Source organism: Myotis myotis, unplaced genomic scaffold (genome assembly GCF_014108235.1).
Source record: "Myotis myotis isolate mMyoMyo1 unplaced genomic scaffold, mMyoMyo1.p scaffold_m19_p_9, whole genome shotgun sequence".
Taxonomy (NCBI): Eukaryota; Metazoa; Chordata; class Mammalia; order Chiroptera; family Vespertilionidae; genus Myotis; species Myotis myotis.
The window spans coordinates 713,452-726,940 of record NW_023416401.1 but is presented as its reverse complement, the minus strand read 5'-3'; positions in this window follow the sequence as shown (position 1 = coordinate 726,940).

Sequence of the window (13,489 nt, the reverse complement as noted above, 5' to 3'; positions counted from 1 at the left end):
AGGCCGCCTCTGCTGGTGCTCAGAGGCTGTGTCCCCGAAAGCTGCCTGGCACTGCCCGGGACAGAGCTGACCTGGCAGGGTGCCCAGAGGCCCACACCTGGGGGTGAAGGCTCCACCTGCCCCCCCACCCCCACCCCGGACCCCGAGCCAATAGTCCTGCCGGCAGGACGCGTGCTCCCGGCTTCCTCTCTGGGCATCACCAACGCGGACTCGGCCTGCAGAGATGGAAACCACTTTGCTGGGGAAGCTGGTTTACCCGCCTCCACGGGACCTGAGAGGCCGGGACCCGAGAGGCCAAGGGTGAACCTCCCGGGAGGGGGGACGGAGGCCCTACTTCTGCTCTTTTTTAAAAACAGAGAAGCCCAAGATATTGGGGTTTCATGAAAGTCAGGTTAGAGCTGAAATGCCAGCCCCGGCCCACACCTCCCCTTGGTCCTGGTCCGATTACCAGCCTCGGGGGCCGCTCGGGCCCATCCGGCACGGACGCCTGGGCCGAGGGAGAGGAGCGGGACGCTGGGCAGGTGGGTCGCGGGCGGAATCGGCGGCCAGTGCGCCTCTCCCAACGCGCTGTGTTGGCTCAGACGCGGAGAACACGTGATGGTCTTTTTTATATAAATTATTAAATCCCTCGATCCAAAGGGTATGTTTCAGTCTTGGTTTAAAAAAAACCTAAGTAGCAGTTTAATGCTATGGATTTTAAAATTACTTCGCCTGTAACGGGCCGAATAAACCGCACGTGCACCTTTTCCATCCTGGGAGCTGACGTGCTCCTCGGAGAGGCTGGGGGGGGGGGGGGGCGCGGATCTCGGGGGGCCCAGCATTCAGGGCCGGGCAGGCGGAGGGGAGCCAGGAAGGAAGGGGGAGGAAAGAGGCCGAGGAGGTGCTGCCGGTGCCAGGGAAACGCGGCTGGACGGAGCACGGAGGCAGCACTGGGTGGGCCCAGCCTCCAGGGCGGAGCACTGGGCGTTGGGGGTCAGGGGGACGCAGCCTCTGGGCTCTGCCCGTCCGCGGAGCAGGTTTGGGGCTGGTGGTGGGGAGCCCTGTTGTCATGTGAAGAACCCAGTGGAAGCTGAGAGGCCTGCTCCCGGCCCTCGAGAAGGGAGCCCTCAGCCGCGGTCGGTATCTAAACAGCAAGTGCGACAGGCAGGTGGTTTCCTGTTCTAAGATTTGTTGTTGATTTTGAGAGAAGGAAGACGGGAGAGGGAGAAGGAGAGAAACACTGATGTGGCCATGAACAGGGATCAGCAGCCTCCTGCCCGCCTCCCCCGGGGATCGAGCCTGCAGCCTGGACACGTGCGCTGACCGGGAGTCGCACCCGCAACCTCTCGGTGCACAGCCGGGGCCAACGGCATGGTCTTCACCTCAGATCCACGGGTGTGTTTCCGAAAGGCCCCCCAACACCGCAGGCCAGCGCTGTGTGCTGTGCCCACTTCTCCGGGAGGGGGGGGGGCGTCTAAGGCAGTGATGGCGAACCTTTTGAGCTCGGCGTGTCAGCATTTTGAAAAACCCTAACTTAACTCTGGGGCTGTGTCACGTATAGAAATTCTTTGATATTTGCAACCATAGTAAAACAAAGACTTATATTTTTGATATTTATTTTACATATTTAAATGCCATTTAACAAAGAAAAATCAACCAAAAAAAATGAGTTCACATGTCACCTCTGACACGCGTGTCGTAGGTTCGCCATCACTGGTCTACAGCTTCCTAAGCCCAGTGTCCACGCGCAGGGGCCAGGGAGCAGGAGCGGGTGGGACGGCCCGGATTCCGACCCTTGTAAGGGCAGGGGTAGAGTTCAAGCAAAGGCCTTGGGTCCACGCGGGAGGAAGGGACTAGCCCGGGAGGCGATTCCCCGTTGAACCAGTCCCCGTGCAGGACAGTGAGGGCCAGCGGAGATCTCGGTGGCCAACAGCAGAAACATGAGGGGCTGGAGGCCCGACCGCCCTGCGTGTCTCCCCCAAACACGCGGCGAGGGCCCGCGACCCCCAGCGCCGGCCGGTCCTGCTGGGACAGCCCAGGGGTCGGGTTTAGAAAGCGGCACTGAGCCCGAGATGTCTGGGGGAAAGGCTCCTCCCGGCCTCAGGTGGGGTTTCTCCGTCATTTCACCCTTAAATCACCGCGAGCAAAGGCGGCAAAGCCACGGCTGGTGTGCCCCCCGCCCAGCCGCCAAGACCCATCCCGTCCGCTCAGCCGAGTCGCGGGGGAGGAGGGAAGTCAGGCTGACAATGAGGAGAGAATGAAGATGTTAAACTTCGCGGTTCAACTTTGAGCTGACATTGGCGGCTCGCCCAGCTGCTGTGTCTGCTGCCGCGTCGGGAAGGGGCCGTGATTTATGGCGCCACCGCCACGACCTCCACGCTCCCCCCACACCCTCCCGGGAGCAGCGACCGCGAGGTGAGCGGGGTGGGCGGCGGCAGGAACAATGCCCGTGTCCGGCTGGCACTGGGCTGCAGCGTGAGCGAGGCGGGGAGCAGGGATGGGCCAGGCTAAAGCCCCCCCCGCCCCCCAGCACCTCCCGCAGGCCCAGCATGTTCCGGAACAGGCCCTGCTGGGCGGAAAAGCACTCGAACTGTGTTAGAAACTGGCTCCTTCCTCGTCCCGCACACACGTGCAAGCAGCCAGCCTTATGCCCACTTGTATTTTATATGTTAGTAAAAGTCGACGTGAAATGTCCACGCACCGCATCAGCCCTTTCTTCACAGTCGCCACTCCATGCTCTGCGTTCATTGCCTCATCAGCCCTCGTGGTCACCCATCACCAGCCCCGGCACCAGCGGGTCTCAGCCTGGGGGTCGCGGCCCCTTTGGGGGTCGAATGACCCTCTCACAGGGGTCGCCTGGGACCATCGGAAAACACATCTATAATTACATATTGTTTTGTGATTAATCGCTGTGCTTTCATTACGTTCAGTTTGTAACAGTGACATTGGGGGCCACCACACCACGAGGAGCTGTGTTAAAGGGTCGCGGCGTCAGGAAGGTTGAGAACCGCTGCCCTGCACGGATGAGAAGATGGAGGCTCAGAGGGTAACAGCTGTCCGGCCGCGAGCACAGCGGGTGCTCTAACTGCGGGCCCCGCCCCCCCCGGCTGCCCCGCCACCGATCCTGTCTGTCCTCAGCCTCCCGGGCTGCGTCTTCTCCCCCCGCCGGCCGCCCGCCCTGCTGAGGGGGAGGGTGCTCACCTAGAAAGGATGCGTTTTGTCTTCCAGAGTCACAGCTTGTCCTTTTGTTTGTTTGTTTGTTTGTTTGTTTGTTTGGTTAATCCTCACCTGAGGATATTTTTCATTGTTTTTTTTAGAGAGAGATGGAAAGACAGAGAGAAACGCTGATGTGAGAGAAACACATCGATGGGAAGCCTCCTGTGCGCGCCCCAACCAGGTCCCGGGCCGGGGAGGAGCCTGCCACCGAGGTACATGCCCTTGACCGGCATCCAACCCGGGACCCTTCGGTCTGCAGGCCGACGCTCTACCCACTGAGCACACCGGCCAGGACCACAGCTTGTCTCATGAACAGGGTCCAGATGGGAAGCTTCTGTCTCCAGACCTTTCCTTTGTGCTAATCGCATCTGCATCTGTTTACATCTCATTTTCCCCAAGTGAAGGAGGAAGGGGAAGCCATGATGGGACACCCACTGCATTCTAACAGGGCGCGGGGGGCACTGAGCCCACGGGACCCCACGAGGGAGTATCCTTACCCCATTTTATAAACTGGAGACGGAAGCTTGGGAAAGCTCCGCCAATGTCAGCTCAAAGTTGAAGGGCAGCCCTGGCCAGTACACCCAGTGGCTAGAGCACCAGCCCAGACTCCAAAGGGTCACGGGTTCGATTCCTAGTCAAGGGCACACACAGCACCTGGTTGCAGGTTCCACCCCCGGCAGATGAGGGAGCGTGCGGGAGGCAGCCTCTCTCTCTCTCTCTCTCTCTCTCCCTCCCTCTTCCTCCCACTCGCTCTAACAATCAATGGGGAAAACATCCTAGGGCAGGAGAGGTGAGGGCCCTTCTCTGGCCTGACTACGTGCGAGGGCGCAAAGCGAGCCGGGACCCCCTTCCCCGGGGCTGGACGGGTGCCTGTGGGTCCTGGTACCTCAGAGCATCCTGGACCCAGACGGGGGGCGGGGGGGGGGGGGGGAGGGAAGAGCGGAGGTGCGGGGAGAGCGGCTCTGAGCTCAGCACCCGAGACCCCGAGAAACTGCTCCGCCCGGGCCTCCTCCGGCCCCAGGTCTTGTCAGCGACTGGGACACAGACGTCACCGCAACCTTGAGAGCTGCCTCCGGGCCCAGCGTCTTCTCTGGCAAAGAGCCCAGCTCCCTCCGGTCCTGGCAAACGCGCAGCCGGTGTGAGGCCGTCCGCCTTCCCTTCCGGAGGCCAAGGACAAGGGCACGGACACCAGACGCCACTCCGGTCCCCGCCCACAGCGCCCGCGGGAGACGCTGGGCTCTGGGGAGGCGGGGGGGGGGGGGGGGGGGGGGGCCAGCCTCCGCTCCTCCCGGATAATCCCCCAACCCCGTCTCCCCTCTTCCCCTCGGCTGCAGAGCTCTTGAAAGTCAATTCGGAGCTCACTGCAAACTCCTTTCCTCCCAGAGAGAAACCAAACAAGACAAACAAAACAAAAGCCATTGTGTGTGTCTCACAGAAGCACTGGCTGTGACTGGATCTGCAGCGGCGAAGTGTCAAAATGCCAAAAAACTGTGTCAAAAACATTTACAACAACTCGGGGGAGGCCGGCTGCCGTCCTAAATGAGTTTCCTCAGTTCTCCGCGTCGAGACGGTGCGTCCCCTCCAGGGTCTTAATAAGCCTCAAAGAAACACACACTTAATGAGCACGATGTAGGGGCGGGCGCGGCCCCACACCCCATGCCTGTCAGCACGCCGCTGCCCGTGGCCGCGCCTCCTCCTCCTCCATCTCCCTCCGTTTCCTCCCCGCCGACGCCTTTTCCCAGGACCCTCGCCCTCCGACGGGTATGCCTAGCGCCAGGAAGCTAATCAACTAAGAAGAATGAATTCCCATTCACGCGCTCTGTCGACGTGGAGGAAAACATCACAGACGTTTCCTGACACTTTGCAGATAACAGTCCGATGCGGGGCGGCCCCGTGCTGCCGGGGTTCTGTGTGTGTAGTTTAATGAGCTTTGCGATGATATTCGAGCTTATCTGTGGGCCGGCTGCGGGCCCCCGTGATCTGGCCCAGCGAAGATAACATTACAATGTCCAAGGCCGTCCGGGCTCTGAAAGTGTCAGAGTCTCCTGCACAACTTGAACAGAAGAGAGTTACTTCCATCAAATCAGGGCGAAGCCCTGGCCCGTGCTCAGTGGTTAGAGCGTCGGCTCTCGGACTGAAAGCTCAGGGGTTCGGTTCCGGCCCAGGGCACGTACCTGGGTTGTAGGCTCGATCAGGCCCCAGTTGGGGCGCATTCGGGAGGCAACCAATCTATGTGTCTCTCTCACATCGATGTTTCTCTCTCTGTCTCTCCCCCTGCCTTCCTCTCTCTCTAATAAAAAAGGGGAAAATACCTTCAGGTGAGGATTAACAAAACAAAAAGGAAGACAGCAGGGAAAGATGGATTCTCCTTAGCGTGATGGGATATGTCTCTCTAACCCCCTCAACCCTCATTATATTTAATAGGAAAATACTATCCTTTTTTTTTTCCAGTAAAATGAGGAAAACAAAGATTCCATTATATCAACTACTATTTAACATTAATTTGGAAAGATATATCTTTCAAAATATAGCCAATATAACAAAACAAGGGGAAAAAATGAGACATAAAATCGAGAAAAGAGGAAGTAAAATTATTATTAGAAATAATCTCTTAGTTTATCCGGAAAAGCCAACGGAATCAGCTGCAAAGCGATGATTAAACCAAGGACCAGCCACAGTCCGGCGACAGCAGCGCGATCCGTCGATGCAACGGCCGCCATGTCTGTGCACGACCACCAGCTGTCTTTTCAAATGGAAACACCCCACGGGCAATAGCGACGACAACGACAACAAAAGTCTCAGAACATCTAGGGAGAGACTGAGCAAGAAACGTGCGAAGTCCACGTCCCGTGGCCCAGCCGAGGCGCAGCCACCAGGAGCTCGGACAGCCAGCGGGCCGCGTCCTCCAGCCCCGTGGCCCCCAGACCTCGGCCCCCCGAACCGAGAGAGCACATTTCGGCTCCTTTAAGCCACGCCGCTAGCTGTTCACGTTCACCCTGGGGGTTTTCTTCTCAACACCCCCCCCCCCCAAAAAAAATAATGTCTCTCGTTCATGTTTCTGTGTATAAACTTCTCTTCGTCTCAGAGAAGGTCTGAGCGAAGGGTTAAGGGAGAAGACGAGGCGTGAGCCTCACAAACATCCCCCAAACGTCAGAGGGAGCTCCTGTAAGCCTGAGCCTGTGAAGACACCTTCCCCTCGGCGAGCATCTTCCAGGAGCTTCTGACCACAACCCTGGCACAGCCCAGACACGTGCTCAGCCGAAGCCGCCTGCGGCCCAGCCCAGATGCCAACGCCAGCCCAAGCCTGCGCTCTCCTGGGCACATAAACGCCTTCTCCCTCCCCATTCGGTACCGACTCCTTTCTCAGCCTCAGTCCCCCGCACCCAGGTGCCTCGAATGAATGTCATTTGAAAACACTGAGCCTTAATTGGTTCTGCGTGACTCCGGCCCAATTCCGAACCTTCCACCGAGGAAATGGTCAGTGCCGGTGGTCCGTGTCAGACACTGCCCGGTTTTCTGGGGAGGCTGGGTTATTTTTTAAAAAATGCACAGCTCATCGTTCTTTCCCTACCACTAAGCACGACAGTGCAGCACAGGACACGACCCCGCGGCCGAGTGCCTGGATTTAGCTCCGCCCGTGTCCGGAGCAGCCTGTTACCACTGGAGTCTCGTCCGGCCGTGACCCTGCATCCTCCGGGGCCCTGACCACTCGGCACCTTGTTGTCCTAATATTCTTTCCGCTGGAGAGTGACAAGGAGAGCACTGCCATTCGCCGACCGATCGTTCAATCCCGTACTCCTCTCCCTTTTCCAGCTTCTCCGAGTTAAACGTTACAGTTCATTTCCGCTAAATCGGCCCTGTAACAAGCTGGGTCTCATTCCGTTACAGATTGGATGACTCCTCCATTGACGGAACATAGAACAGTGTCTGGCACATGCATTTCCACAGTTTAATTCTGCGCTCCCAGCGGGGAGCTCGCGGACCAAATGGGGAAGGAGACAGGAATCAGTCATGCCAGGCGAGCAGAGCGACGGCGAGGCCCTCGCGGTAAATGCCAAGTATGAGATTGTTTTATGTCATTGCACGCCTGGCCCGGCCCGGCTCCCCCCGGACGGCCTGGGATTCGCGGAGACCGACACTGTCATGCGCTGCAGGCCGACAGGAGACCAGAGCGCTGGGCGCCAGACGGCAGTGCCTCGCCCTGCGACGCAGAACTGCTCGCGCCGTGGTCCCCCCAGAGCAGGCCCCCCAACTCTACTCACTGTGGACGGGTGGGGGGTCATCCCAGAGCGAGGACGGGGTTGCGTCTCCATCGCCAGAGCCGACCAGAGCCAGGATGCTGAGGCAAGAGCTGAGGAGTCACTCCTGATTCTAACAGCTGCTGTCCCTGCTGGGGTGGATGTGGGCAGGTGTGGGCAGGTGAGGGCAGGTGAGGGCAGGTGTGGGCAGGTGTGGGCAGGTGTGAGCAGGTGTGGGCAGGTGAGGGCAGGTGAGGGCAGGTGTGGGCAGGTGTGGGCAGGTGTGAGCAGGTGTGGGCAGGTGTGGGCAGGTGTGGGCAGGTGAGGGCAGGTGTGGGCAGGTGTGGGCAGGTGTGGGCAGGTGAGGGCAGGTGAGGGCAGGTGTGGGCAGGTGTGGGCAGGTGAGGGCAGGTGAGGGCAGGTGTGGGCAGGTGTGGGCAGGTGTGGGCAGGTGTGAGCAGGTGAGGGCAGGTGTGGGCAGGTGTGGGCAGGTGTGGGCAGGTGTGAGCAGGTGAGGGCAGGTGAGGGCAGGTGAGGGCAGGTGTGGGCAGGTGTGGGCAGGTGTGGGCAGGTGAGGGCAGGTGAGGGCAGGTGTGGGCAGGTGTGGGCAGGTGAGGGCAGGTGAGGCAGAGCTCATGGACCCACTGGGATGTGGATCAAAGTGGTGCCCTCTCCTCCCGGGCGGGGCAGGGCTACCCACCCTCCCAGGCCATCCTTTCTTTCTTTTTTCTGTAAAAGAACATTTCTTGGGTGAATCACGGGGTAGAAAAAGTTAATTCCTTGAAGAAATGTTCTTAGGAAACAAGTTACGGAGGTAGAGGAAGGGCTATTGGAGCGAGGGAGTGAGGACGCGGGGGCTGGGAGGGAAGAGGGGGCCGGGGGGGAGGGAAAGGTGGGGGGGAGGGGAAGGCACCGCGTGCTCCCTGGAGGGGAGCCCAGCCACCTCTCTGTCCTCGCTCCTCCTCAGGGTCCGGGAACCCCCGAGCCGCTGGGCCAAAGGCCTCGAGGAAACATCTTAGGTTTGGGGGGCCATGCCGTCTCCCGGGACAACTGGCTCGACTGGAAGCGAATCGCAGTCACCACCACTGTGAGCGGCCACTGAGCCCGGCGGCCGTGGAGCACGCGTGGCCGGTGAGTCCGGAGGCGGCCGCTGGCCTCAATGAATTCCATCCAGAGCGCTGGGTCTGGCCCCCAGCATGTCTTCCAAACCTGCCCCCGGGCGCCCGATGGGAGGTGTGGGGCTCCCCAGGGACTGTGCCGGTTAGACTGTCCCTCCCAGGGGCTCCCGATTGGCGGGGACAGGAGTCGGGGGTTGGCTGGGCCCTGGGCGTCCAGGCCCACAGAGCATCAGGCCAGCACGCGCTCCAGCCACCGACGGGTGAGAGGGCGGGACACGAACTGTCCTTCACGCTTCCTGGGGGGGTGGGGGGCGCGTGTCCACTCGCCCTGCAACGCTGAGGTGTGGACGAGGCCGGTGTCATCACAGCTCACACTGAGCCCCTTCCTAGCCTCTGGGCACCCCTCACCTCTCTCAGCCCCCCCCCCCCCGTGGATTTGGGGGTGCACTGTCCTCTGACCATCCCTCTGGACGTAAACTCTCAGGGCGAGCCTGTTGTCACTCGTCCTTCGGGCCGGCCCGGCTCCCCCTCATCCTCAGCCCCGGCTCCTGTTCAACTTCGCTCGGCCCCAGCCATGTGTCAGCTGCACAGGATGTCAACCGCTGTCGGCACAAACCTAGACCTGCTGTTCGCATCGGGGGGGTGGGTCCAAGAGCACCATGTCATCGTCATCATGATCGTGATTATTGTTAATATGTGTGATTTAAAGCCCTGGCCCGTGTGGCTCAGTGGATGGAGCGTGGGCCTGCAGACCAAAGGGTCCCGGGTTCGATTCCGGTCAAGGGCACATGCCTCAGTCGCAGGCTCCTGCCCGGACCGGGCCCTGGTCAGGTGTGTGCAGGAGGCAGCCCAGCGATGTTTCTCTCACATCGATGGTTCTCTGTCTTTCCCTCTCTCTTCCTGCCGCTGGGAAGGGCCTGCCTCCTGCAAGGTCAGGCGGCCGGGCCGCTGGGCTGGGTCCCCAGGGAGAGGAGGGTCCCGTCTGCAGACACGGCGGGTGGTGCTGGGGAAGGGGCTCCCCAAGGGGGGAGGGCGGAGCCCTAAAAGCTCAGCTTATTATCAGAGGAAACCAGGCCCCAGTTAGAACAGCTCCTGGCACAGGGCTGGTGTAGCCTGGGCGTGTGCTGAGGGCGAGGGGGCCCTGAAATGCAGTGGTTTTGTAAAGCCAGTAACTCGTAGTGTTTTACAAAGAAAAAATCAGCAAATGACCCTGATGAAATAGGCGCAAAACTGTTACCCTGTCCTGCAGCCCTAGGGGCCTTTAAGGGATTCCTGTGAGCAGATCCCAGTTCTGGAGTGTGTGTGTGCACGTGTGTGTGTGTGTGTGTGTGTGTGCGCGCGCGTGGATGTGGGGGGTAAATGTGTGTAGCATGTGGACGTGTGTGGTTGGGGTGGGTGCAGGGGCGGGCATGTGTCTGGGTGAGTGTGCAGTGGGCTGTGGGAAGGTGTGTGTGTGTGTGTGTATGCGTGTGTGCGCGCGCATGTGTGTGCCCCTCTGCGAGCACCTTTAGGTCCCTTGCCTTCTCGAAGGGGAAAAGAAGTCATTGTTTGGTTTTTATAGTTGATGGAGCCTTTATGCATTTTATGAGTTTAATTCCATGTAAAGAGGTGGCCCATGAGCGGGCTGCTACCAGCTCCTTCCCCTGCAGCCACAACGCCATCCTGTTCCTCCCTGCAGGTCGGGCAGACAGGACTGCGGGGAGAGGAGCTGTGAGCGCCACCTGGTGGGGAAGGCGGGGACTGCAGGGAGAAGAGCTGTGAGCGCCACCTGGTGGGGAAGGCGGGGACTGCAGGGAGAGGAGCTGTGAGCGCCACCTGGTGGGGAAGGCGGGGACTGCAGGGAGAGGAGCTGTGAGCGCCACCTGGTGGGGAAGGCGGGGACTGAGGGGAGAAGAGCTGTGAGCGCCACCTGGTGGGGAAGGCGGGGACTGCGGGGAGAGGAGCTGTGAGCGCCACCTGGTGGGGAAGGCGGGGACTGCGGGGAGAGGAGCTGTGAGCGCCACCTGGTGGGGAAGGCGGGGACTGCGGGGAGAGGAGCTGTGAGCGCCACCTGGTGGGGAAGGCGGGGACTGCGGGGAGAGGAGCTGTGAGCGCCACCTGGTGGGGAAGGCGGGGACTGAGGGGAGAGGAGCTGTGAGCGCCACCTGGTGGGGAAGGCGGGGACTGCGGGGAGAGGAGCTGTGAACGCCACCTGGTGGGGAAGGCGGGGACTGCGGGGAGAGGAGCTGTGAGCGCCACCTGGTGGGGAAGGCGGAGACTGCGGGCGGCACGCAGAGAGGAGAGCCTTCCACTGGCTGTGCCCACCGACATCTGCTTGGTGTGGATCTGGTCTGTGGCTCGGGGTCTGCTGCCCACCCGCATCCGCCGCCTCCTGCCTCTCCGTCTTCCCCGAGGAGGAGGGAGCGGCGTCTCGTGAGGGCAAGGCAATGGGTTCAGCATCCAGGCTCCGGCTGGGGCCTGAGCACAAGGTCAGCTTCCTCCCAGGGATCCAGCCGCTGGGCCAGTCACCTCCTCGCCCTACCCTTCCACTTCCTGGTCTGCGGACTGGGAACCACAGGGGCTCCGTTTCACCGTGTTCCCGAGAGCAAGGTCGAGAGCAAGGTGTGAACCCTGTCTGCAGAGCCGCCCCCGACATCTTTCTGCACATCATTAGCCATGCAGATCCCACCGAGCCTTCTCCAGGCGCCCTGTCCACGCTGGTCCAGACCAGCCACGGCCCCGCAGGGAGAGACCAGCCACGGGCCCGCAGGGAGGGACCAGCCACGGGCCCGCAGGGAGGAACCAGCCACAGCTCACAGGAGGGACCAGCCATGGGCCCGCAGGGAGGGACCAGCCACGGCCCCGCAGGGAGAGACCAGCCACGGGCCCGCAGGGAGGGACCAGCCACGGGCCCGCAGGGAGGAACCAGCCACGGCTCGCAGGAGGGACCAGCCATGGGCCCGCAGGGAGGGACCAGCCACGGCCCCGCAGGGAGAGACCAGCCACGGGCCCGCAGGGAGGGACCAGCCACGGGCTCGCAGGAGGGACCAGCCACAGCCCCGAGGGAGGGACCAGCCATGGGCCTGCAGGGAGGGACCAGCCACGGGCCCGCAGTGAGTGTGGGAGAGGCCCATCACTGCTGGTGGGAAGGTGGCCGGTACAGCCACCATGGAAGGCAAGTCTGGTCTGGTGGTGCCTCAGAAAACTAAGAACAGAGCTACCATACGACCCAGCAGGCCCTCTCCTGGGTTTATTCCCAAAACCATTTATATGCGAAGATCTAGGCCCCCCTGTGTTCACAGCAGCATTATTCACGGCGGCCAAGACACGGAAACAGCCACGTGTCCCGCGATAGGATGGAGAGAGAAGACTGGTCCATGTGCACAAAGGAGCACCGCTCAGCCACGAGAGGACGGAATAGCGCCACTGGCAGCCACAGGGATGGGCCTGGGAACAGGATGCTGAGGGAGGTCAGTCCGTCAGAGAAAGCCAAGAGCCCTGCGATTTCACTCCTCCGTGGGACATCTGAGTGAAACACATGCTCATGGTGCAACATGCAGATCTGGCATCATAGAAACCCACACCTGAAACCTATACGATCGCATTAACCGATGTCACCCCAATACATTTAATAAAAAATAAGTAAATAAAATGAAACAAGCTGTGGGCTCCGTGTACCACTTCTGACGATGTGCCTTGCAGTTCCTGCGACGCCTCCCCAGGCTGTAGCACCAGAGACGGACTTCACAAACGCCCGGCAGAGAATGCGCCCACGGAGAGGGGAGCTCAGGGCCAGGTGCCAGAGGGACCAGCGGGCTCCTCTAAGGCTTGTCAATCAACCAGAAACCAGACCTAAGGGATTTGGCCCGGGGACCCCGAATGTGCAACGCGGACGCGTGCACGGAAGACAAAGGGACGCTGGGACTCACCACACTGGAGTCTGACCGTGTCGATCACAGCGGAGGTGCCAGGACGCTGCACTGAGCTGTGCACTCCCGGGGTTCCCGCTGCACAGCACCTGAGGGTGCAAAGGAACGGAGACCACACCTAGACGGGGGGGGGAGGGGGGGGATATGGGCAGAAAAGGGCGCCTCTCCGTGAGAAGAGGCGTCGTGCACAACCTAGTGACGTATCTGAGTGACCAGATGGCCTGACGGTGCCTAGAGACTCACGGCAGCTCACCAAGCAGCTCGGACCGACTGGTACAGGCCCAGTAAGTGCCGTCCTCCCTGGCTCCCGCTTGCTTCCCAAATCAAGCCCCGGTCTGCGCCAACGACAGAGGGAAGGCGCCAGGGGGGCCCTGGGCGGGGAGGGGGAGGCCTGGGCGGGGACGGGGGGCCCTGGGCGGGGATGAGGAGCGAGCCGGGCATCGGGCAGGGCTCTGCTCAGAGAAACTGAAAGGTCAGACGGACATTACACTTTGGGGGCAGAACCAGGGGAAGGTGGTGGGGTCCTGTCCATACAGGTCTCCCTTCACCATGAACCTCAAGGCGGACCTCAGTCCCAGCACCAGAGCCACCGCCGGAGCCGGTCACACAGGCGCCTGCACGCCAGGGCTCTGCTCAGGGCTGTGCAGCGGGAACGCAGCAATCAGAAGCCAGCAGTGACCAGCCAGTACTGACGATACAACCCAGAAGGCAGAGCAGGACGCAGCCATGAGAAACTAAGCCGTAGAATAGTATTTATTGAAATGGGAAAATGTTAACAATATACTTCTATATGAAATATCCAGATACAAAACAGTATGTACAGTTTAATACCATTTTTATGGAAAGAAAAATAGCATATGTACAAAATCACGCAGAGGGAAAAATAGAAGATGCGCGTACCAAATGCGACGAATGCTGTCTCCAGACCGTGGAGTGGACGGGACTACACAGCTGCACCAGGAGTGCCCCCCCGCCCCCCACACTCAGCCCTGCCTCCTGCCCTTCTTCCCGCTGTGAGCACCCCCCCACC